Consider the following 22268-nt stretch of genomic DNA (forward strand, 5'->3'; position numbering starts at 1 on the left):
CGAGGAGGGCACCGCGTTGCCCTCGCACTCAGCTGCGGCCACTTCACCTCACCTCCGGCGCCGAGCCCGACCCTCCGCCACGCCGAGCGCCGGGGGAGGGAGGCCGCCCCGCCGCCGCTCCCGACAGAAGCGCCTGTAGGAACGACCGGCTGACGGCGCGAACTTGGCGGAGCCGCCACCGCCGCCCTCCCTCCGCGGGGGCGGCCCGGCCCCACCGAGATCCGCACAGAGAGCCCTTCCCTCCGTACCTGGCTGTCACCACCTCTCCCCTGCCGCTCCCAGAGCCCGTGCGAGGCGCCGGCTCTAGCACCGGTGTCATCCTGCCCCTCTCCACTGCCCCTCTTCCCTTCTTCTTCTCCCTCCCCCTCTGCTAAATACCACATCCTAGAGCCGGAATCCTGCAGTTGCTATAAATAATTGCACATCGCGTGTAACAAACGCAAGCCCCAGCTCCATGCACAGCTCCTATTTCCCTCTCCCTCCGCTCCACATGCTCAAGCCGCCCTGACCTCGAAAATTAAAAGATCATTGGGGGGGGGGGGAGGAAAAGGGGGAAGGGAGGGGGGGGAATTACTCCAACAAAATGACAGAAAACACATGCTGGAAGGAGAGGGAAAAAAAAGGGGAGGGGGGGGGGAGAAAAAGGAGGGGGTGAAAATCGCAACAACAAAGAACATCACGCCACACAAATGTCTACGAATTCTGCTTTGGCTTTTTTGGCTTTGTTTTGGTTGTTTTTTGGTTTTTTTGTTGTTCCGGGTTTGTTTTTTACCTTGCCTGAAAACGGGATCTGCCCCCAGCGTCTTGGTGGCTCGGGTTATTTTTTGTTTGTTTGGTATTTTTGGTTGGCTGGTTTGTTTATTTGGCCGCGGATAACGCTGCTGTTACAGTACAGTGCCTGTCTTCCTCAAAGACATGGTATCTTCCTCCGCCTCCGCCTCCTCCGCGGGAGGAGATCCGCCGCCGCGCCGCGGGGCCGGCCGGGCGCGGTGGCCGCCGCGGCGCCGCCCGACCCGCCTCGGGGGCTTCGGTCCGCCGCCGGGCTGCCGTCGCCTTGCCCTGTCCTCTCTGTCGCTGCCTGTTCTCTCTGCCTCTGCCCGGATCTCTCTCGGTGCCCGCCTGGGTGCCCTCTCGCTTCTCTCCGCCCGTCCTCTGTCCTTTATCTACCGCGCTCCCTGGCTGTACTGTCTGCCAGTCTCTCCCTCTGCCTTTCTCTCTCTCTCCCCGCCCACGCAGCGTGGTGCGCCTCGGACCGGAGACAGCGGCGCGCTCCGTGTCGCTCCTCGCCGGTTCCGCGCTCGCTGCGCTCAGCGCCGCCGCCGCTCCGGCCCTCACTGACTCGGCCACTTCACAAGGGCCGAGGCCGTCGCCATAGTGGGCGCCCATCACCCCCCGCCCCTTACCCCACCCTGGCACCCGGCGTCCGGGCAGGGTCGAGCAGCTGCCCGTCCGGGCGCTGCATGTGTCTGTGAGTGGGGCGGGTATGTCTGTCTGTCCGTCCTTCTCGCACGCCGGCCCCTCCAGTCACACGGCCCCCCCGCTCGCCCAAGCCCTTCCCGTCAGCCCATCCCCAGCCGGGAGCAGAGACAAAGGACCGCGCAGCGCTAATAAGGAGAAAGCTCGTTAATCTCCTCTGATTCCTTGTTATTTGCTTCCACCCACTCGTCGCCCCCGATGCTCCACCAAAAGAGGGAAGAAATGGGCTCTTGACTCCAGACATCTTTAGGGAAGGTCTGGGGAAGGTGGGTTTAATTATTCTTGTTGCTTGTGAAACCTGACAGCATCCACACCGAGCAGCAGAGCTGCTGAAAGGGGTAAAAATAAAAAAGACTGCAGCAGATTCTGGGTGGTAGCAGATGAGCCACTTTAAATGGGGCACATGATTCCCTTCCCCCTCCCCTTCCCCTGCCCAGCATGTCTCCATCTAGGATCTGGCTTGATGATATTTCTCCAGGAGTCTCGCTGCGCGCCATCAAGGCAGAGGGAAACGGACATTTCACCAGCACACGCGTTTCCAATACATAAAACCCCTGCTATCCATTTAAAATCCGAGCCTCGTTTTACCCAATTGAGTACATCCAGGCATTCATTCTGCACCCAGCCGAGAAAAGGGCATTTAGCTCTTTGCTAGGTGGCTATTAATATGCAGTAAAATTATAGCTGTACAACGCCAAATGTAATTGCCATAGATCATTTAGAGCAGATCCAGCAATTCAGCTGCTGGAAATGCATGCTCTGTGAATAACCATGCATCTGGTACAATGCCCTTTACTACAATAACCTGAAAGGAGACAGAAGCGTTTGGTACTAGCTGCAATTAGTAATCCTATAGATGAAAAATAAACAGTCAATAAGTACAAAGCAACAAGGTCCTATGAAATACAGTGATCACTTCTGTCTACAGAAACACAACCAACTCCCACAGACAGACAATCCTTATTTAACATGCACAGTTACAAATGCACTCCTTTCATCCTGCACTTTCAGAAAGGCCTTGTTAAAAAAGGCAGTTGGGCACAGTTAATGAACGTAGCAGCATTTGTGTACCGCTCAAACACAGACAAATATACCAAAGACTGGGGAGAAACATTTGTTTCTGTAGGTATTATCCTGGCATGCCTGGAATCCTTCTTTCCCCTCAGAAGCAAACACCTGTTTTTACCAGGGATGGCTGACTGGCATCTGACCGGAAGAATACAGAGAGCAATGAACCACAACAGAGTATGCATTAGCAGGCTCCTGGTGCATGCCGCAGGTGATCAGCAGCATGCAGCCAGCACACCAAAACCTACTCTGCTAACACACGTACTGATGGGGCTTGCTCCTAGGGTAGCTGCGTGTGGCTCCATCTACTTTTGATTTCATTATTTAACATATCCCCATACTATGTGCTGCAGGTTGCAAGGAAACAGAAAGGCTGGCAGAAATGTTATAAATGGCACTGTGCTGAAAAGTGCTACAGCTGGCAACCTGGCAAGGACCAGTTCTTTGCTTTTGAAGTGTTTCTTTCAGCCATCACCACTGTGTTCATCTCCTAAAATGGCTATAAAATCTGTTTTGAGCATGCTCTGCGAAGCAGAGGACCTCACTTGACTGATACACATCACCACCCCTTCCGTCCCAACCAGGGTGCCCAGCTAAAGCAGAGAATCAGGATACTCCTGCTCAGAATCAGGATACTGCTGATCAGAATCAGCACTGCTCACTCATGCCTTCCATAGATGGCCTGCAATTCACCTAGCTGAGTAGGAAAAGGGGGAAGGGGGCTGAATGTTTCAGAACCTTACTCCAATCACTAGACACAGTGAACACATAAAGCAACCACATGTGCACAACTTGTCTCCCACCATCAGAATACTGGAGTGTCTTCAGAGCGGGAAGTGCCAAAGGTGCATGTTAGACCTGTAAGTAGATGAAAATTCATCCAAGCTGTAGTCCTGGCAGGTCAATCCACTCTCTCCTGCATGGCAGGGTGTACTATGGGCAAATTACCAAATGCTGAAAGCTGCCAGCTATAGCAACAGCAAAGAAAATAAGAGAAAAAAGGAAAAGCATCAGCCCGGTATCATGCAAGCTGTTTTTTCCACTCAGAATGGTGAGCAGCATCAAACACAGCATGTGAGAAAGGGGTGAAATTGCCTGCCTTTGTTGAGAAGTCACTTCAGCCCTTCTAAGAGTCAGATATGAATCTAACAGAATATGCATCCTACATTCCCTCTTCAGGACTTTTCTTTGAAGAACGAAAAATCACAATCATTGCACAATCATATCTAAGAGGTGAGGAACCATGACAATGGTTTGCTGCTGCCTGTGCCAGTTTGTAAACATGCAGAGGGATGACTCTGTTTAAGCCTTATGGAAGTCAGCAGAAGCTGCGTGTTTGAGCAGAGCCAGGATTTGATAAACTCTGTCACCTTTTCCCTGTGTGTTTCATAGCCAAACTTCAGGGGCAAGCAAAAGAAAAAAGACACAAGACCAACTTCTCTAAAATCTTTCTTTGAGAAAGCATCTAATTAATCCCTGAGTGCATGCTTTTTAGGACTCTGGTCTTGCAAAGTGCCCTTGTGCAGTAGGAACACCCTACAGCAGTGAAGGGTACATCCCCTGTACGTACACAACATTCCAAGAGTCAACACCAAACACTTCAGCTCCAGGTATTTTCAAAGCATAACAGCAGACTTGTTCATTGCATGCACACTTTGTCCTCTCAATTTTCACTTCAAACTCAAGAAAACCTTAGTGACACTCACAAACCAACATCAGGTTGGAAATGTTACAGTCACAGAATCACAGAACTGTCAGGGTTGGAAGGGACCCCAAAGATCCTCAGGTTCCAACCCTCTTGGTTTTTAAGGCTAGACTGGATGGGGCTCTGGGCAACCTGATCTAGTGGAGGGTACCCCTTAAAAACCTCCAGGGATGGGGCTTCCACCACCTCCCTGTGAGCTGGGTTGTGGCTGTTAAACTCCCCTTCCCACAGGCACAGGGCAGATAATTTTACTCTTCTGTATAAAGGTAGGTCACAGTTGCATATTTTCTACTTCAAGACAGGGACACTTTCTACCAGATCAGGTTGCCCAAAGTCATATTTAGCCTGGCCTTAAATCTTCCATGCATGGAGTTTCCATCACCTCTTTGGGCAACCTGTTCCAGTGTCTCACTACCCTTATGGTGAAGAACCTTTTCCTAACATCTGATCTAAACTTCCCCTCCTCTACCTTGAATCCATCACCCCTAGTGCTATCACTACCTGACACCCTAAAAAGTCCCTCTCCATTTCCTGGAGGTCTGCCATCAGCAGAGGTCCCTGTCACAGTAACACTGTCATACAATGTTACTCAATCCATTAATAGAAGCTCACGTATCAGGTTGCACATTTCTTCTGCCCCTCCTCATTTATTCCAGTGAAACAAAGCCAGCATACAAAGTCTATTGTGTTTTGGAATTATGGAGTGATACACATTGAGGCACAACAGCAGTACAAGAGAACTGCTGATGTGTTTTATCATAAACTTCCATAAAAGAGATCATTCTTAGGTTGTCTTTTGTTTGTCGGTTTATTTTTTTCTCCCCTTTTTTTGATGTCCTACAGGTTGCAAACAAATCAATCAGGCAGAATTTGCAAATGGACTTAAAAATGCTGCACTTTTCACACGGCATTTTTACAATATAGAAGTGTAGCTCCAAGTTTCAAACATTTCTCAGGGAGAGATGAAGTATTTATTCCAGCTACTACATCACAGGCAAAGCAAAATTAACCAAGCACTTTGCTTACAGCTTATACAGCAACGCTGGAGGAGGGTAGGTTCAGCCTGGATGTGAGGAGGAAGTTGTTCAGCATGAGAGTGGTGAGAGCTTGAAATGGGTTGCCCAGGGAGGTGGTTGAGGCTCTGTCCCTGGAGGTGTTTAAGGCCAGGCTGGATGGGGCTGTAGCCAGCCTGATCTAGGGTAGGGTGGCCCTGGGATGGCAGGGGGGTTGGAACTAGACGATCCTTGTGGTCCCTTCCAACCTTGACTGATTCTATTCTACACTGTTAACTCAGATTTGATATTAAAATCTTGAAGCTTTATCCTTTTCCCACTGAAGTCAGTGAGAAATTTGCAATGGAGTTGATTAGGATTAAGATCAGGTACCTAAATCTGAAACTCTGTCTTTGGAGGAAGATCAATAACAACCCTTTAAAAACATAATCTCTTGCTACAGGGGCTAAGGAAGATATTTTTCCCCCCACTAAAAGCAAAGCACCGTTTCTTTCTGTTTGACATTTCAAATCCCCTCTTAGTTTCTTTTAGAAATCCCAAAGTGTTTGATGTGCCATATCTGTGTATCTTGAAAAGGATATTCCAATGTGGAGTTCCTCATCCCATAGGAAGAAAAACAACTAAAGTTCTCTGAATCCCCTTAAGATCAGAAACTGTAGCTCCTGCCTGATTGTCACTCTCAAATGCAGATGAGCAAGAGTTTGAACTCTAGCACTGGTGCAAACAGTCCCTCCTGTTGTAGCCTTTTCCTTAATTTATATTTCTGGGCAGGAGGATTAGGAGACTTTCAGGTTACAAGACTGAAGGGACAGTGAACTGTTTCATGGGGTAAAAGGGTGGCTGGCAGCCCAAAAAAAGATGTTGCAAAGTAAGACAGAGGCCACACAGAGGGCTCAGCCTGATATCCTTCTGACTCTGTTGTACTGCAGACTACAGCCAAAGAGCTAAGACAGATGGAGAAGTTCAAGCAGCAGGCAACTCTTAGTTGCTCTGGACGGAAGCACATCTCTGACGGAGGAACCAGACTTCACAGTACTGTTTTATAAGATAGGGCAAGGAGATAAAGCAAGCAGTGGTGAATAAGAGAAAGAGCATTAAACAGAGTCAGCAAGAACATTGTGAGCTGTGGTGTTCAGATAGTCCTGCTCTGGCAGAGGGGTTGGACTCGATTATCTCTTTGGGACCCTTCCAACCCCTGACATCCTGTGACGGGTCAGGGAGAAAATAGTCAGAAGAGGAGGAGGAGGGGGAATACAGTGAGTTGATTATCCTGAGATCTGTGATTCATTGTGGGGAATGTGCACTACTTTCACATATTAGAGTACTGTAGGGAAAAAATCAGGCTGAGGAAATTCCTAAGTCTTTCAATAGGATTTATGAGCTTTAATAATCCAACAGCTCAGGGTCACCTGTGAGCCAAGCAGTTCCTGAACTCTTAAGTACGAGTGGCTCTAAGGAGACATATGACAAACATAGCATCTGCAGGAGGGTAGTTACAGTCCTCAGCATAGGAGCTGTGAGAATCGCAAACAACTTTGCTAGCACAAAGCAGTTTCCTGTTAAGGTCTTACCGACAAAAGTCTTAATTGCAGCCCTTTGTCTAAAGCAAAGTATAAAAGCACAGCATTGCTCCCTGCACACAGAGAGCAGACAAGCTTTGGTGACAGTCTTCAGCTGCCACATTAAGATGGAGGTGACACAGGCTTTGGTTCGTGGTACCTCTCTCACTTCGAAATCACCATTAGACCTACATCTGCCCTTAAGGTGCCCTGGTGGGAAGGAATTTGGGGGACTAGGGATGCACGAGGAAGGGGATCCAGGAAACGATACTGAAGGGCAAAAAGAAAACAAAAGGAATCTCAAGAGGAATTCCTATGAACCTTCCAGAAATCCTTCCAAAGCAATATTAATAACAGCAGTAAAACAGGCTTATGAAGTTTTAGGTTTGGTTTAACGCTCAAAAGCAACGGCAGTAAATTTTAGAGAAGACCATAATCTCAGCTGTGAGTAGAAAAAGACCCATCATACAGACTGTGAAGTACTTGAGTTCAGTGATTTACTTCAAGTAATGAGGACTCTGGGCCTTGATAATCTGTGCAACTATCTGTGCTCCTGTCAGGGCATGCAGATGCAACCCAATGCAATGGCTGTTAAATCAGCAGTGCCACCATGTAGATCAGATGCCCTATGAAAACCTAGAGAAGGTGGAGACATTCAAAACCCACCTGGACATGTTGCTGTGTGATCTGGTTTAGGTGATCCTTCTCTGGCAGCAGGGTTGGACTGGATGAGCTTTTGAGGTCCTTTCCAGCCCCTGACATTGTGTGATGCTGTTATTCTGTGTCCTACCCAAAGAGTTAAACAGTAACAGCATCTCTACAGTGCCATGTGTCACTTGCAAATACTCTCAAGATCTGTCAGTATTGATACAGCTGGCAATGTGTAGCCTTTCCCACGCAACTGGGGAGTCTTAGAGGTTTTACAAGCATCACAGACTCACAGAAAGATTCAGGTTGGAAAAGACTCTCAGGCTCACCACGTGCAACCTATGTCCCTACTCTACAGGGTTCACCTGAACCATATCACCACATCTACGGGTTAAAATCCTACTGAGGCAATAATTTATACGGGGATTGCTGTGCTGCACTGGCCCAGTGGAGTTGCTAGGGCACTGTGCTGCCATTACACCCTCAACACAGGCTTCTTACATGTGAGCAGAGCCAGCACACCCTCACCTCTTCGCTCTCACTCGTTTGGCACCGCTGCTCATTTCCTAAGACTCTCAGCAGAATATAACTTTGATTAGCATCAATTTAGCAATTTGCAGTGTTTCTTTTGAACACTTTGTGTTGGCTGCTGGGCTGGAGAAAAGAGACAGTAAACAATGGGTGACTGCTTATGGAAAAATGAGGTTTGCTCAACCCGAAGTGATGAGGGCACTATGAAATCACACCAAGTTGTGCTTCAGGGGCAGAGCACAAAGAAAGATACTAGAGCTTCCAGCGCTGTGAGGTCCTGGACCTTTCAGGTCTTGGAGATTTAAGCATAGTTATTTCTCAGTTGCTGCCCTTAAAATAATAAGAGTTCCTCCAAAATTTCCCCCAGCTGCCTTCTTTTTGTTTCACATTGCCCTACCCACTAGACATATTTAAATTTCCCTTTGTGTGGAATCTACATTTTTTCACTCCCTAAAATTATAGCCTTTGCAATGCACAATACTGTAGAAAGTCCCTTCATTGAAAGAGCAGAACACAGTACAATTTTAGCATCATATAATTTCCTGCATAATTGTTAAATGATTTTCTTCCTTCTCTCCCTCCCCCTCTCTCTTTTTTTTGTGTGTGTGTAAGGAAGGTAAGCTTCAAAGTGCATATCCAGTGAGAGACAGACAGAAAACAGCATCGCGCTGCTGTGCCACCTTGCACCTCACCCTGATTGCAACTACAGCTTCACATCAGCAGCAGCACTTTCCCTACCCATGGCTAGGGTCGCTCCGCGTTGGTCTCCGCTCTGCAAGGCTCTACTGGCTCACAGATCTCATTGTGTGCTTGCGACATTGTATTCCCAAACACCACATCGTGAAAATATTCAAATGGAACTGTTCATAACATTTTCCTGTGCACCATCTGGGCCTCGTGAGAAAGCTGACATTATCTGTCAGAGTGAAGCTAACCACATTTCCCCTCTTTTGTATCGTTAATGTTTGTCATTGCCAATCTCGCTTTAATGCTCCAATTACATTATGACGTTCTTGCAAACTGAATGGCACTAATGACTTTCATTATTATTTACACACTTCCTTAATTATAAGGCTCTCCCTCTCATTCACAACGTGTTCTCCCTCCTAACACTCGCCCTGATATAAAGCTAATGAATTTTAAACTTTCTATTACATAAAAGCTCATGATTAATTACCCAGCTTCCCCCAGTCTCTTTCTGATGTGCAATACAGGGCTCTCCTGCAGTGATGCAGCAAAAGGGGGGGGGGGGGGAAGCATGGAACTTTTTCTGCCCTCCTCCCTGAAAGCAAATAGAGAGATAAATAAACTATCTTTCCCTTTAAAGTGGAGTATGCAAATTCAACTGAAAACAAATATACATCACCCCATTTCTCGGGAGAAACCTAAATCTCTCTATATTAGCAGCATGTAGTAAAGAGGATAATAATGCCCTATTATTATCCTCTTTAATTTTTCATGACAACAGTTTTTTTCATCTAGTTCAAGCAAATGAGAGGGTGCAAGTTAAATATATATATATATATATATGTGGCTTTTACATAAGACATCTTAGTGTTGCATGCTCCATCACCCAGATCAACTATTTATGTGGTTTTAATTATTCAAAATATTGGACTCCTCCACTGGTAGAGAAGAGAAAACAAAAAAGCCCAAGGTTGCACCACACCAGATGAAGGGCAGTCATGACATATATAAATTACTGCACCCTGGACTGACAAAAGGTAATACAATAAGCCTAGAAGACTTTGAAAGACATTGTGGGGGCACTGAAGGGCCCCAGCTATGAGGATCAAGAGCACGGTGCTGAGGCACTGGTACAGGCTGCAGTCTGCTCTATGTGTCTCAGTGACTCTGCTGCCAACAGAAATTGGATTCCCGCAGCCAATTGTAAATTGTTGACAGTCATGGGAGGGAAAAAATGGGCTAAGTAAAATCTGTGGCTACCCTTGCCCCATTTGCTGGCTAGTAAAGTCGACCTTAAGATTACAGGGAACCTCTGCATAGGAAAAAGTTCTTTCCTGCCATTGCAAGGGAAGTTCCCTGTAATGCCTCTCCAATATCTATGCAAATAAATATGTATTCCAAATAGGGATATAGGCCAAAGTGGGACAAAAGCACATCCTGTCATGACTGAATCTATGGACAGCAAGCTACGAGTGACATATTCCCTCATAAACCAATTATAGGACATCTAGCAAGATGAAGATTCATTTTCCAGAGACTTCTGTGTTACTTTTATATTAACTCCTGCTGCTGGATCAGATAAGGAGTTTTACTTTGTTGTGGCAAAAGTGTATTCCCTTTCAAACTCACTTTGTTTTCCTTTCAATGATGTAGGCTTTACATTTCTAATCAGTTCCCAGTGTCATGGAATACCCTGAAGAGATGCTACAGGAAATAATTCACAGGATCACAAGGTATTAGGGGTTAGAAAGGACCCAAGGAGATCATCAAGTCCAACCACCCCTGCAAGAGCAGGACCACACAATCTAGCTCAGGTCACACAGGAACACATCCAGACAGGCCTTGAAAGTCTCCAGAGAAGGAGACTCCACAGCCTCTCTGGGGAGCCTCTTCCAGTGCTCTGGGACCCTTACAGTAAAGAAGTTCCCCCTTGTGTTGAGCTGGAACCTCCTGTGCTGCAGCTTCCATCCATTGCTCCTTGTCCTATCCCAGGGAGCAAGTGAGCAGAGCCTGTCCCCCTACTCCTGACCCACAGCCCTCAGATAGTTATAAACATTGATTAAATCCCCTCTCAGTCTTCTCCAGAAGAAAGGTCCCAGATCTGTCAGCCTCTCCTCATAAGGAGCCTCCAGTCCCCTAATCATCCTCATAGCCCTCTGCTGGACTCCCTCCAGCAGATCCCTGTGCCTCTTAAACTGGGGAGCCCAAAACTGAATGTAGTACCCAAGATGAGGTCTCACCAAGGTAGAGTAGAGAGGATGGAGAACCTCCCTTCATCTGCTGGACATATTCTTCTTAATACATCCCAAGTCCCCACTGGCCTTCTTGACCACAAGGGCTCGTGGCTGTCCCATAGTTAACTTGTTATCCACCAGGACTTGCAGATCCCTCTCCCCAGGGCTGCTCTCCAGCAGATCAGCTCCCAAGCTGTACTGGTGCAGTTTATGATTCCTCCCCAGGTGCAGGGCTCTGCACTTGTGAAAAGTTCAGTACAACACAACGACCTAGCACAGCTTCAGCCTTGGGAAAATTCTGAGAGACTGTAATTTCAGTCTCCTTTTGAACACCTCTTGCTGAGTGTGGCAACTATGTGCTCCTACAGAGCAAAGGACTCAAAAAACATTCAACATCTGATGCAAGGGCCACAGAGTAAACTGTATGATCATCCTGCTATCTTCAGTTAAGATCTTATCCCAAGGCTGCTGCTCATCAGCATTTCAGTCATCTGAATGATGAAATTCTCTAACATCAGAGAATGTTCTGTAGCTTCTTTTAAAACAAAACCAGAACTTGGAGGAATTGAAAATCAGCCCTTCCATAACTCTTTCATGTTGACTTGCATGCTGTGTGCATCCTGCAAAAAGTTATTAGGAGGCAAAAAGTATGAAACACTTCTATTATTTCTTTAAATCCACAGCTAGAAGCCAGGCTTTAGAGGGCAGGCAGGCTCTTGGCAGAAACTTAAGATATAACAGAAATGGAAAGAAGTAGAAGAAAATGAGTTAGAGAGAGAAAGTAGATCTCAGAATAACATTACTTTTCTGATCCTAATAAAGTTCCTTTGCTTGGCATTCAAAACAAATAATAATAAATGGCAACTTCTGTGCTATTCTCACTTTAATCAATATGTGATTCAGGGACTCACAGTTTGCCCTTAGATATTGTATAACTGCTCTCTGTAAATAGATAGAGTGCTCCCCAAATCTGTTTTCCTCGAGATTCAACTGCTGTCTGTGGCTATTGCAGTTGTTCATCTTTTGTTGCTGACTCTAGGGTCAAGAGCACTGAACTAAGATGACTCCAGGGTGTATATATTGGTATGTGGTTTATGTTTAGAGCCTCCTGACGTTTCATATGGAGCCAGATTATGCTACCCAGGTCACATTTACATGCCCATCAAGAACTTGCCAAACAATCCTGTTGCAAGTCAATTGAATGCATGCACACTAAGTCCTCTGAACAGGGTAAGAGCCATCCTATAAGCTCTTGAAAGATGGGACCATGACCCTGATCTCTGTGGATGATTTATGTTGAGGATAATCTTCCTTAAAATGCAATGAACAACAAACCACAGTAGCTGTTAATCTTGATTCTTTCCATATAAAAGAGTTTCTCTCTTTAGACACATTCATCATTTTCCAATGTTACCCAGAAATAATTGGGCTCTAAAGTGCAGTCCTTGACTGTGTCAGTGTGCTTGACTATTAGCAGCAGCACTTAAACACCAGCAATGAGACACCACAGAGCAAGACACCAACGTAAGACTGTGGCTGAGCTAATCTTTAGACAAAGATGTTCAAACAGCCAGAGAAGGTTGATGCTAATGTCAGAGTAGGTAAAATTAGTCACAGTTTAGTAAGTGGCATGAGGGTTTGCAGTTACAATTGTATAGCCCATTCCTAATGCAGACCAAACTCGTGATAAGTGTACAGCCCACAGGACCAACTGATTAATATGACAATTAAAAGATAAATGCATTTCAGTGACATATGGCATTATGCTTGAGAGAGTCCAGTGGAGAGCCACAAAGATGATTAAGGGAATTGAACAATTCTCCTAGGAGGAGAGCATGAGGGAGCTGAGGTTCTTTAGCTTGGAGGAGACTGAGAGGTGACCTTATTAATGTGCAGGGTGAGTGGCAGGATGATGGAGCCAGGCTCTGCTGGGTGATGCCTGTTGACAGGACAAGGGGCAATGTGTGGAAGCTGAGGCATAGGAAGTTTCATTTAAACATGAGGAGGATTTTTTTCCCTGTGAAGGTGACATAACCCTGGAACAGGCTGCCCAGGGAGTTGTGGAGTCTCCCTCTCTGGAGATGTTCAGAACCTGCCTGGACGTGTTGCTGTGTGATCTAGTGCAGGAGAGCCTGCTGTGGCAGGGGAGATTGGACTGGATGAGCTTTGGAGGTTGTTTCCAGCCCCTGACATTCTGTGATCCTGTGCTCTGCAGCTTGCAACAGTAGTTTTGTTAATTGTAACATTTACGTTGTGAAATTCTATCTGTTTAAGATAATGAATGTGTTTATACAGCCACCCTCCCCCCAAGAGGACTTAGGCCCAGGCCTTCCAAGTTTCTTACGAAGAAGAAAAGACTCATTAGACAATTTGAAAGTGAGAAAGGCAGCACAAACGGGAGCCTGGCTTCACATCTGCAACTCTATTACATAGCCCTGTGATCCTCTGCTTCTATGAGCAGGTGAGGCATGGAGCCTTCGCCCTGTCTTGTGTCTTCTGTCAGTATCAGGGAGGGCTACACGGCTCACAGAAGTAAATGATGGAGAGAATCATAGAATCAAGCAGGTTGGAAGAGACCTCCAAGATCACCAAGTCCAACCTAGCACCCAGCCCTGGCCAAGCAACCAGACCATGGCACTAAGTGCCTCAGCCAGGCTTTGCTTGAACACCTCCAGGCACGGCGACTCCACCACCTCCCTGGGCAGCCCATTCCAATGCCAATCACTCTCTCTGACAACAACTTCCTCCTTCCTAACATCCATCCTAGACCTCCCCTGGCACCACTTGAAACTGTGTCCCCTTCTTCTGTTGCTGCTTGCCTGGCAGAAGAGACCAACCCCACCTGGCTACAGCCTCCCTTCAGGCAGTTATAGCCAGCAATGAGCTCTGCCCTGAGCCTCCTCTGCTGCAGGCTGCACACCCCCAGCTCTCTCAGCCTCCCCTCACAGGGCTGTGCTCCAGGCCTCTCGCAGAGGCAGAGGAAGTGCTTCATAAGCCTGAGGACAGGGCAGAGAGAAAGGTGAGACGCCACTATGAAAAGTAATTAGTGGCAGTGGGGAGTCATCTGCTGAAGCTTGTTCTTGCAATTGATTTTGTTGTTCCACGCTATATGAGACCTGCACAGCCCAAGAAAGATGAGCCATCGCCTGAGAAAGCTGCATGTGAAGCTGCATCATTAAGCAGCAGCCAGGTCCTGACTTCAAATATTGGGGCTCTAATCCTGACTCTGCCTTTTATTTAATGGATAACTTAGAGCCATTCGACCCATCTCCTGGTGTTTATTCTTCACACTGCTTCCTTCTGATCTTTCTTAGGGCGATTGTAATGCTGGGCAAAGGGCTATCCATCATTGTGAGCTTAGGTAATGGCAGCCTGCACAAAATCTAACATCCTACATCCCACTCTGAAAATAGCCCCAGCCAAGACGATGGGAATCTTACATTGATCTTGGCAGCAACCTTGTTTGCCAATAACATCATCTGTATGTATTCTTTTGGAAATGTTTGCTATTGATTAACACAGTTCTTAAAAGCACAAACCATACATTATTCATTTTGATTTATAAAGTGGTTATAGTTAAGTGTTTATCACAGGCAGATGATTTTCATAAGCCAAAAAACCTCCAAACCAATCAGATCAGCTTTTCCCTGTGTTACAATTGTAATCAATTTCGTTGAATCAGAATCATAGAATCAGTTAGGGTTGGAAGGGACCAGAAGGATCAGCCAGTTCCAACCCCCCTGCCCATGGGCAGGGACACCCTACCCTAAATCAGGCTGCCCACAGCCTTATCCTGCCTGGCCTTAAACACCTCCAGGGATGGGGCCTCAACCACCTCCCTGGGCAACCCATTCCAGCCTCTCACCACTCTCATGCTCAACAACTTCCTCCTCACGTCCAGGCTGAACCTACCTACCCACCTCCAGCTTTGCTCCATTCCCCCTGGTCCTTTCACTACCTGATAGCCTAAAAAATCCCTCCCCAGCTTTTTTGTAGGCCCCCTTCAGATACTGAAAGGCCACAAGAAGGTCACCTCAGAGCTTATTTCATCTAAACATAAGCAAAACTGGGCACCTGCAGTGCCTCAGGAGAGAGATGAGCCTTGCAAAGCAAGAAAGCCTTCATGGAGAACACTTTCATAATGGCTCCCCTACACTTCATGCACAGGCACCTCTGACTGTTCAGAACACATGTGTGGTAGACAAATGGTACTGTATCTGCAGGAGAGACAAAATTACAAAGCTCATCAATTTTTGACTGAGCTGTACATCACTTGAGGACCTAGATGAATATTCAGGGTGAATCGAGATAGACCCAGACATTTGGAAACACTGTACATCAATTTCTTATGTCATCATACTCTCCTGCAGAGAAAAGCACACATTAGGGAGATGAGAGTAGGCCACACCTTGAGTGCTGTGTCCAGTTCTGGGCTCCTCAATTCAAGAGAGATGTTGAGGTGCTGGACTGTATCCAGAGAAGGGCAACGAAGATGGTGAGGGGGCTGGAGCACAGCCCTGTGAATAGAGGCTAAGGGAGCTGGGGGTGTGCAGCCTGCAGAAGAGGAGGCTCAGGGCAACCCTCATTGCTGTCTACAGCTACCTGAAGGGAAGCTGTAGCCAGGTGGGGTTGGTCTCTTGTGCCAGGCAGTCAGCACCAGAACAAGGGGACACAGTCTCAAGTGGTGCCAGGGGAGGCCTAGGCTGGATGTTAGGAGGAAGTTGTTGGCAGAGAGAGTGATTGGCATTGGAATGGGCTGCCCAGGGAGGTGGTGGAGTCACCATGCCTGGAGGTGTTCAAAAAAAGCCTGGATGAGGCACTTAGTGCCATAGTCTGGTTGATTGGACAGGGCTGGTTGCTAGGTTGGACTGGATGATGTTGGAGGTCTCTTCCAATCTGCTTGATTCTATGATTCCATGAATTTGGGGGAGGTAAAAAACAACTACCCAACAACCAAAAACCCAAAAACCCAAACAGGTGCTGCACTAAAATCTTAGCTGTGTGAGTGATTTCTATCTCTTTGTACAATAGCTGCAGTTTCTTGCCTCCTGCCTTTCTCCTGCCAGGAGCTGGCAGCTCTGAAGACTGCCCGCGGGGATGGGGCAGGCACCCAGCCTTGCGTACCTGAGCAGCGCGGCCAAAAGCAGCCTGCTTACTTCCAAAAGAGCAGCAGGGGAGTCGTGGCATGGCCACCAGTAAAAGCATCACAACCCCCTAAATAGCAGAGCTCTTGCCTTTTAATTGCTGTGCCCAGCACTTTGGTGTTTTGTTTTTTTTTTCCAAGGGTGAGCATTTCTGCAGTGTCCCCTGTAGACCTTTATTCAGCTCCTGTGCACTCTTGTTTTGCTGATGCTCCTTGGCAAAGCTGATGAGAGCTATTAAAGCTATACATATCCACACGTCCACGGGAGAACACGGGCAGCACTTCAGTGCCAGTCTTCTCCAGGACTTTTTGTCAAACACCTGGAAGGAAGGTGCCTGGAGCAAGATGCCATGCTAAGAGAGCAAGAAAAAGCTAGATTTTTTCCCAGGGACATTGGACTTGAGTCAGTAAAGCATGAGGGTAGCACACCGTGTGGGCTCTCAGCATGAATGATTTCTGCTCTTTAGCTCTTCTCCGTTACCCTGCACCTCGTAAAAATGAGAGCTTTCAAACTTCCTTTACCTTTCTATTCCTCTGTGCTCCTACCCTGTGTCCCTCCTCTTCCTTTCCCTCTCCCATATTCATGCCAGAGGGTCTATCATGATGAGGTTCTCTAATCAATTGTCTGACTCATTGCCTTGTGGCAGAATATTGCCACGGCTAATGACTAATACGGCTGCAAGATTTTCAAATGTCATCCTGTAAGATCTTACAGGCTGCCTATTAACTATTTTTTTGCCTCACCAGGATGAGCTGGGCAGCAAAACAAAAGGCTATGACTTAGCACAGTAAACTCATTTCTTAGCAGCTGATTTCTATTTATAAGCATAGCCTAAATAAGACAATATAGGACAGAGTCTATCTCCAAACTGAGAAAGGCTCCACTTGTGAACAGCTTTTCCTGAGATACTCAGTGTTCGTTTGCACACTGAGTGACAAAAATGGTGGGTGAAACTTTCTGTTTCTTGAAAGATGCCAATTGGTGTTTACCTTCACATCCTGATCTATTATGAGAGTAGAAACCCAAGGAACTGCCAAAACAAATGGCTGGATGCATTCATAGAGTCATAGAATCAACCAGGTTGGAAGAGACCTCCAAGATTATCCTGTCCAACCTATCAGCCCTAGCCAGTCATCTAGACCATGGCACAAAATCCCTCATCCAGGCTTTGCTTGAACACCTCCAGGGATGGCAACTCCACCATCTCCCTGGGCAGCCCATTCCAATGCCAATCACTCTCTCTGCCAACAACTTCCTCCCAACATCCAGCCTAGACCTCTCCTGCCACAACTTCAGACTGTGTCCCCTTCTTCTGTTGCTGCTTGCCTGGCAGAAGAGCCCAACCCCACCTGGCTACAGCCTCCCTTCAAGTAGTTGTAGGCAGCAATGAGGTTCACCCTTGAGTCTCCTCTTTTTCCAGGCTGCACACCCCCAGCTCCCTCGCCTCTCCTCACAAGGCTGTGCTCCAGGCCCCTCCCCAGCTTTGGCGCCCTCCTGTGGACACCTTCCAGCACCTCAACATCTCTCTGCAATGGAGGAGCCCAGAACTGGACACAGCACTCAAGATGTGGCCTGACCAGTGTTGAGTACAGGGGCAGAATAACCTCCCTTGTCCTACTGGCCACACTGTTCCTGATACAGGCCAGGATGCCATTGGCTCTCTTGGCTACCTGGGCACACTTCTGGCTCCTCTTCAGCCTACTGTCTCTACCAGTACCCCCAGGTCCCTTTCTTCCTGGCTGCTCTCTAGCCACTCTATCCTCAGCCTGTAGCGCTGCTTGGGGTTGTTGTGCCCAAAGTGTGCTTGCTGGGTTGGTTTATGCACACCAAACACTTCTTCCTCCACATTACGATGTTGTAATGAGCAAAGGAGAAGCAGAGAAGAGTCTCTGCAACTGCTGTGTCCCTGCAATGGAAGCTAATATTTGCCCTTTCAGTTGTTATATGGAGTTTTGTCATGGTCACAACTCAGTTTTACTTCAGACTGATGCGAAAGGCACATACTTATTTCTGTGTGGATAAGGAGTTGCCACAAAAATAAGTAAGGATACTCTCAAGGAGGATTATAGACTATTTTAAAATCTGGTGACACCCAGGGGATGCTTTGCTGCAACCTTAGTGATGCCTAAACATGACCATTATGGTTTGCAGGCACCTGCATTAGTTATGTTAGTCTTTTCTTACCGTGCTTCTGTGTGCAGCATGGAACTGCAAACTTTCCCTTTTGCCTTTTTTCCAAGCCCTGTGCTGGCAGGAACAAAGAAGCTGCTAATCAGAGGATTGTGACACTTCCTCTGGGCAATCAGCTGTTAGACTCCTGCAGCTTGGCCATTCCTGAAAATGCAACTGTACTTGGCCACTTCTCTTGCACAAAACTGATTTCAACAATGACAAATTTCCCAGACACCCATTTATAAAAACTTACTGATGCCTTCTTCATCAACTCATCTGGTCACCTTGCCAGTGACATTGATGTGAAAGGAATGGTCTCTGAGATACTGTTGAGAAGGGTAAAGTGACATGGAGTGCTACAGGTTTGCTGCTGATTCTCAGTGAATTAACAAGAAGCATTATCCTGAGTACAAAAGATCGGAGCCTACAGCTAGAGAAGGAGACACAACATCAAACTGGGAAGTCTACTGTGTTAGAAAACTAATGAATAATGTCACAAGGCCTTAAACCAGCTAATCTCATTGAGACAGCTTGTTAGATCATCAGATTGTCCAGCTGAGAAACCCACTCCCATTACTGCTCTGTTTGTGGTGTCAAACCCAATTAATGCTTCTCCAGATGAAGTTCCATTCATTAGATTTGGAAAGGCAAGTAGAAAAAAGGGCACTGCAATTGACTGTGTTTCCTTTTCCCTAGCAGAGTTTTCTCAGTGCCTTGTGTCACAAAGACAAGAAGCACACATCGAGATCAGCTTTGGTAACTGTCAGAGCTCTGTTCCTTCCCCACAGCCCTGCAAGCTTTAGCTTCTCTAACATCCAACTGCTAGCACAGAAGCAGCTCCACCATATCAACCTGCAGAACAGAACAGAAATAGAACAGGAATAAAATAGAAATAGAATAGGAATAGAATAGAATAGAACAGAATAGTATAGAACAGAGCAGAATAGAATAGTTTAGGTTGGAAGAGACCTCACAGATCATCCAGCTGCAACACCATGCCATAGGCAGGGACACCTTCCACTAAAACAGGTCTCTCAAGACTTCATCCAACTTGGCCTTGAACACCTCCAGGGAGGGAGCAGCCATAACCTCCCTGGGCAACCTGTGCCAGTGTCTCACCACCCTCACTGTAAAGAACTTCTTCCTAACATCCAGTTTAAATGTCTCCTCTGGAAGTTTAAACCCATTCCTCCTCATCCTGTCATTACAAGACCTTCTAAATAGTCCCTCCCTAGCCCTCCTGTAGACCCCTTCAGATACTAGAAGGCTACTTCAAGGTCTCCTTGAAGCTTTTTCTTCTCCAGGCTGAAGAGCTCCAACTCTCACAGCCTGTCCTCATAGCAGAGCTGCTGCAGCCCTCTGAGCATCTTTGTGGCCTCCTCTGGACTCACTCCAACACATCAGGAAAATTTCCACTTTTGTAGTCAACCAGTGCAAATTTGCTGTCAGCCCTTATCTCAGCCAAAAGGGAGTATGCCTTCCTTCAGTCTGCCAGTGTTTCCAGGTCATTATGGGATGGTTGGTTGGTTGGTTTTCCCCCCCAAAGCTGAATATGCAAAGGTAGCCACTGCTGACTCCATCCTCTGGTTCCACCTTAACATGCTCACATCAGGTGACTTTGCCCTGCAACACAGCACAAGTCAGTTCACTACCAATATTTCCTCTAAAGCATCATCTGGTAGAAGAAAGTGGAGTTTGAGCCACTTGGGTGAAGTGAAAGCCCTGCTGAATTCATGCCACTGCTTTTACCTGAGCTTCACTTTTACCAACCATCTCTACAGGAGTGTTAACACAGCACTGGCAAAGTTTTAGATATTGCTTATCTCCCGTTATGTAATGAAAAAAAACTTCTCTCTTAGCCTCACGCAGTGCACCTAATAAACTGCCACAGAAAAGTGCTGAAATATTAAGGCTATTAGGTTGTCTCAGCTTTTAAGTGTAAACACTGCAATCTTTTTTTTTTTTTTAAACTCAGATGCAAAACTTTTCCAGGTGTTGAGTTTATAGTGACATTTTCAATGTTCCTGGAGCATTACGAGGGGAGACCTCTGAATTTTAAGTAGTGACAATCAATAAGGTTTGAGAAATACTATATTAAAACTTAAATCTCAAGCCCATGATCCTGACAGAGCTGACACTTAATGTGGACTCATTCATCATCACTTTTATCATTTTTTCCCTTGCTCTGTGCAAACACTGCTGAGCTTGTTTTGGCTGTTGACTATCCAAGCATGCTATTAAAGCCCTCATTTAATAAGACGAGCAGTTTTTAATGGGATTTAAAACTCTAGATGCAATGCAGTCAACATCAAACACTGGCATAAATCTCTTGCACTAAAACTCCTATTTGTCATCACTAAAACTCCTGTTTGTCATCAGAAGGTGGGGAAAGGGAGGTTGTGTGGTTCTTTTTGAAAGCATCTGTAGCTCATGATAGCAAAGGTTCTATACGCAGGAACACACTTGAACTTGGGGTGCTGCTAAAGCAGCCTGCTCCCTCTAGCTGAGCTGAAATGAGGTTGATCACAGAATCACAGAAACAGCCAGGCTGGCAAAGCCCCTCAGGATCACCAAGTCCAACCTAGAACCATACTCAACAAGATTCACTTTAACCCATATTCCTAAGCACCACATCCAAACAGCTTGTAACCACATCCAGGGTTGGTGACTGAATGGACGAGGTCACCTCTCAGCCTCCTCTTCTCCAAGCAGCACAGCCCCAGCTCACTTAGCCTCTCCTCGTAACAGAGATGTTCCATTCCCTTCAGCATCTTTGTGGCTCTGTGCTGGACTCCCTCAAGCAGTTTTCTGTCCTTCTTGAATTTGGGTCCCAGAACTGACACAGCACTCCAGATGCAGAGTGACACAGTACACCAGGGCAGAGCAGAGGGGGAGGAGAACCATTCTCGACCTACTAACCACAGCCCTTCTAATACACCCCAGGATAGCATTGGCCCTCCTGGCCTCAAGAGCACATTGCTGGCTCATGATCAACCTCCTATCCACTAGGACCCCCAGATCCTTTTCCTCTTGACTGGTTTCCCTTTACAGGATCCATAGCAGAGCCCAAGCCTGCTTCAGAGAGAGAACATACTCTTTGCTGCACTGAACATGAGTGCTGAAGAGTTCCAAAATTATCTCAGCTGTTCTCGTGCTCCACAGACTCATCATATCATCATGGCACACACACGGAGCACACTGCACACACCCATGCTGCCAAGCCATAAAATCACCTCACTGGTTATCTGTGACTTTGACTTCTTCTTATCTCAGTAATTTCAACTGATCTGTTCTGTCTGGAACCAAAAAAAACCCCCAACAAAACAACAACAACAAAAAAAAAAACAACCCCAAAACCAACACCATAAACCCCAAACCCAAAACACAAACAACAACAACACAAAACCAAAAATAAACTAAAATCCCCAAATAAAATAGTAAAATCATAGAACGGCTTAGGTTGGAAGGGACCTTAGGGAGAGACCTTAGAAGAAACCAACCTGCCCACCATGGGCAGGGACACTTCTCAAACGGACTTGGCTGCTCAAGGCCTCGAGGTACATCTCTGCCACAGAGGTGCTGTGGAAGGTCTGTGAAGATTCCAGCCCAATTCTGTAGGTTATATAGATGCAATCAGTCTCACTCTCAAGGTCTACCAACTCGGGAGGATTAAAGACTTGGATAAGTGAAGTAAGTTATACTGGTCCTCTTTTCCATCCTCTTCTACAGCCAACACATATAACTTCAGGCCCTAAAGTGTGCTATATCCTAATTTCAAGAACAATTTCAACTAAGAAATTTCTTCTCCCTCTAGGTAAAAGCCTACAAAAATAAAGTGTCTCCTGGGAACTATTGTGCTAAGGTTATGGGGAAAGAAAGTGCTTTGGTTTTAGTGCACTTATATTTCCAGTAAAAGAAAGGGCACCTGTGAAATGTGTGCACATACACACACATTACAAATCACCTTAGTGGAGCTGATCCTACCAGAATCCTACCTCTGATCCTAAAAGTGAGCTTTCAGGTATGCTTAA

General features: G+C 46.6%; 1 protein-coding gene across 4 annotated transcripts in view; it reads right to left on the minus strand.

The window, feature by feature from the left end:
- ARPP21 (cAMP regulated phosphoprotein 21) overlaps positions 1-22268 on the minus strand; it is a 239183-nt gene that overhangs the window by 152640 nt on the left and 64275 nt on the right. The window contains exon 1 of one of the 4 annotated variants that reach the window (XM_064169988.1): positions 773-964. The exons of 1 other annotated variant lie outside the window; for it this stretch is intronic. The gene's annotated coding sequence lies outside the window, so the exon portion shown is untranslated. Of the gene's footprint in view, positions 1-52; positions 139-248; positions 354-772; positions 965-22268 lie in introns of those variants that run through there. 2 more of the 4 variants (XM_064169986.1, XM_064169993.1) reach the window with 2 other exon arrangements.

This window comes from Pogoniulus pusillus, chromosome 32 (assembly GCF_015220805.1).
Source record: "Pogoniulus pusillus isolate bPogPus1 chromosome 32, bPogPus1.pri, whole genome shotgun sequence".
Classification (NCBI taxonomy): domain Eukaryota; kingdom Metazoa; phylum Chordata; class Aves; order Piciformes; family Lybiidae; genus Pogoniulus; species Pogoniulus pusillus.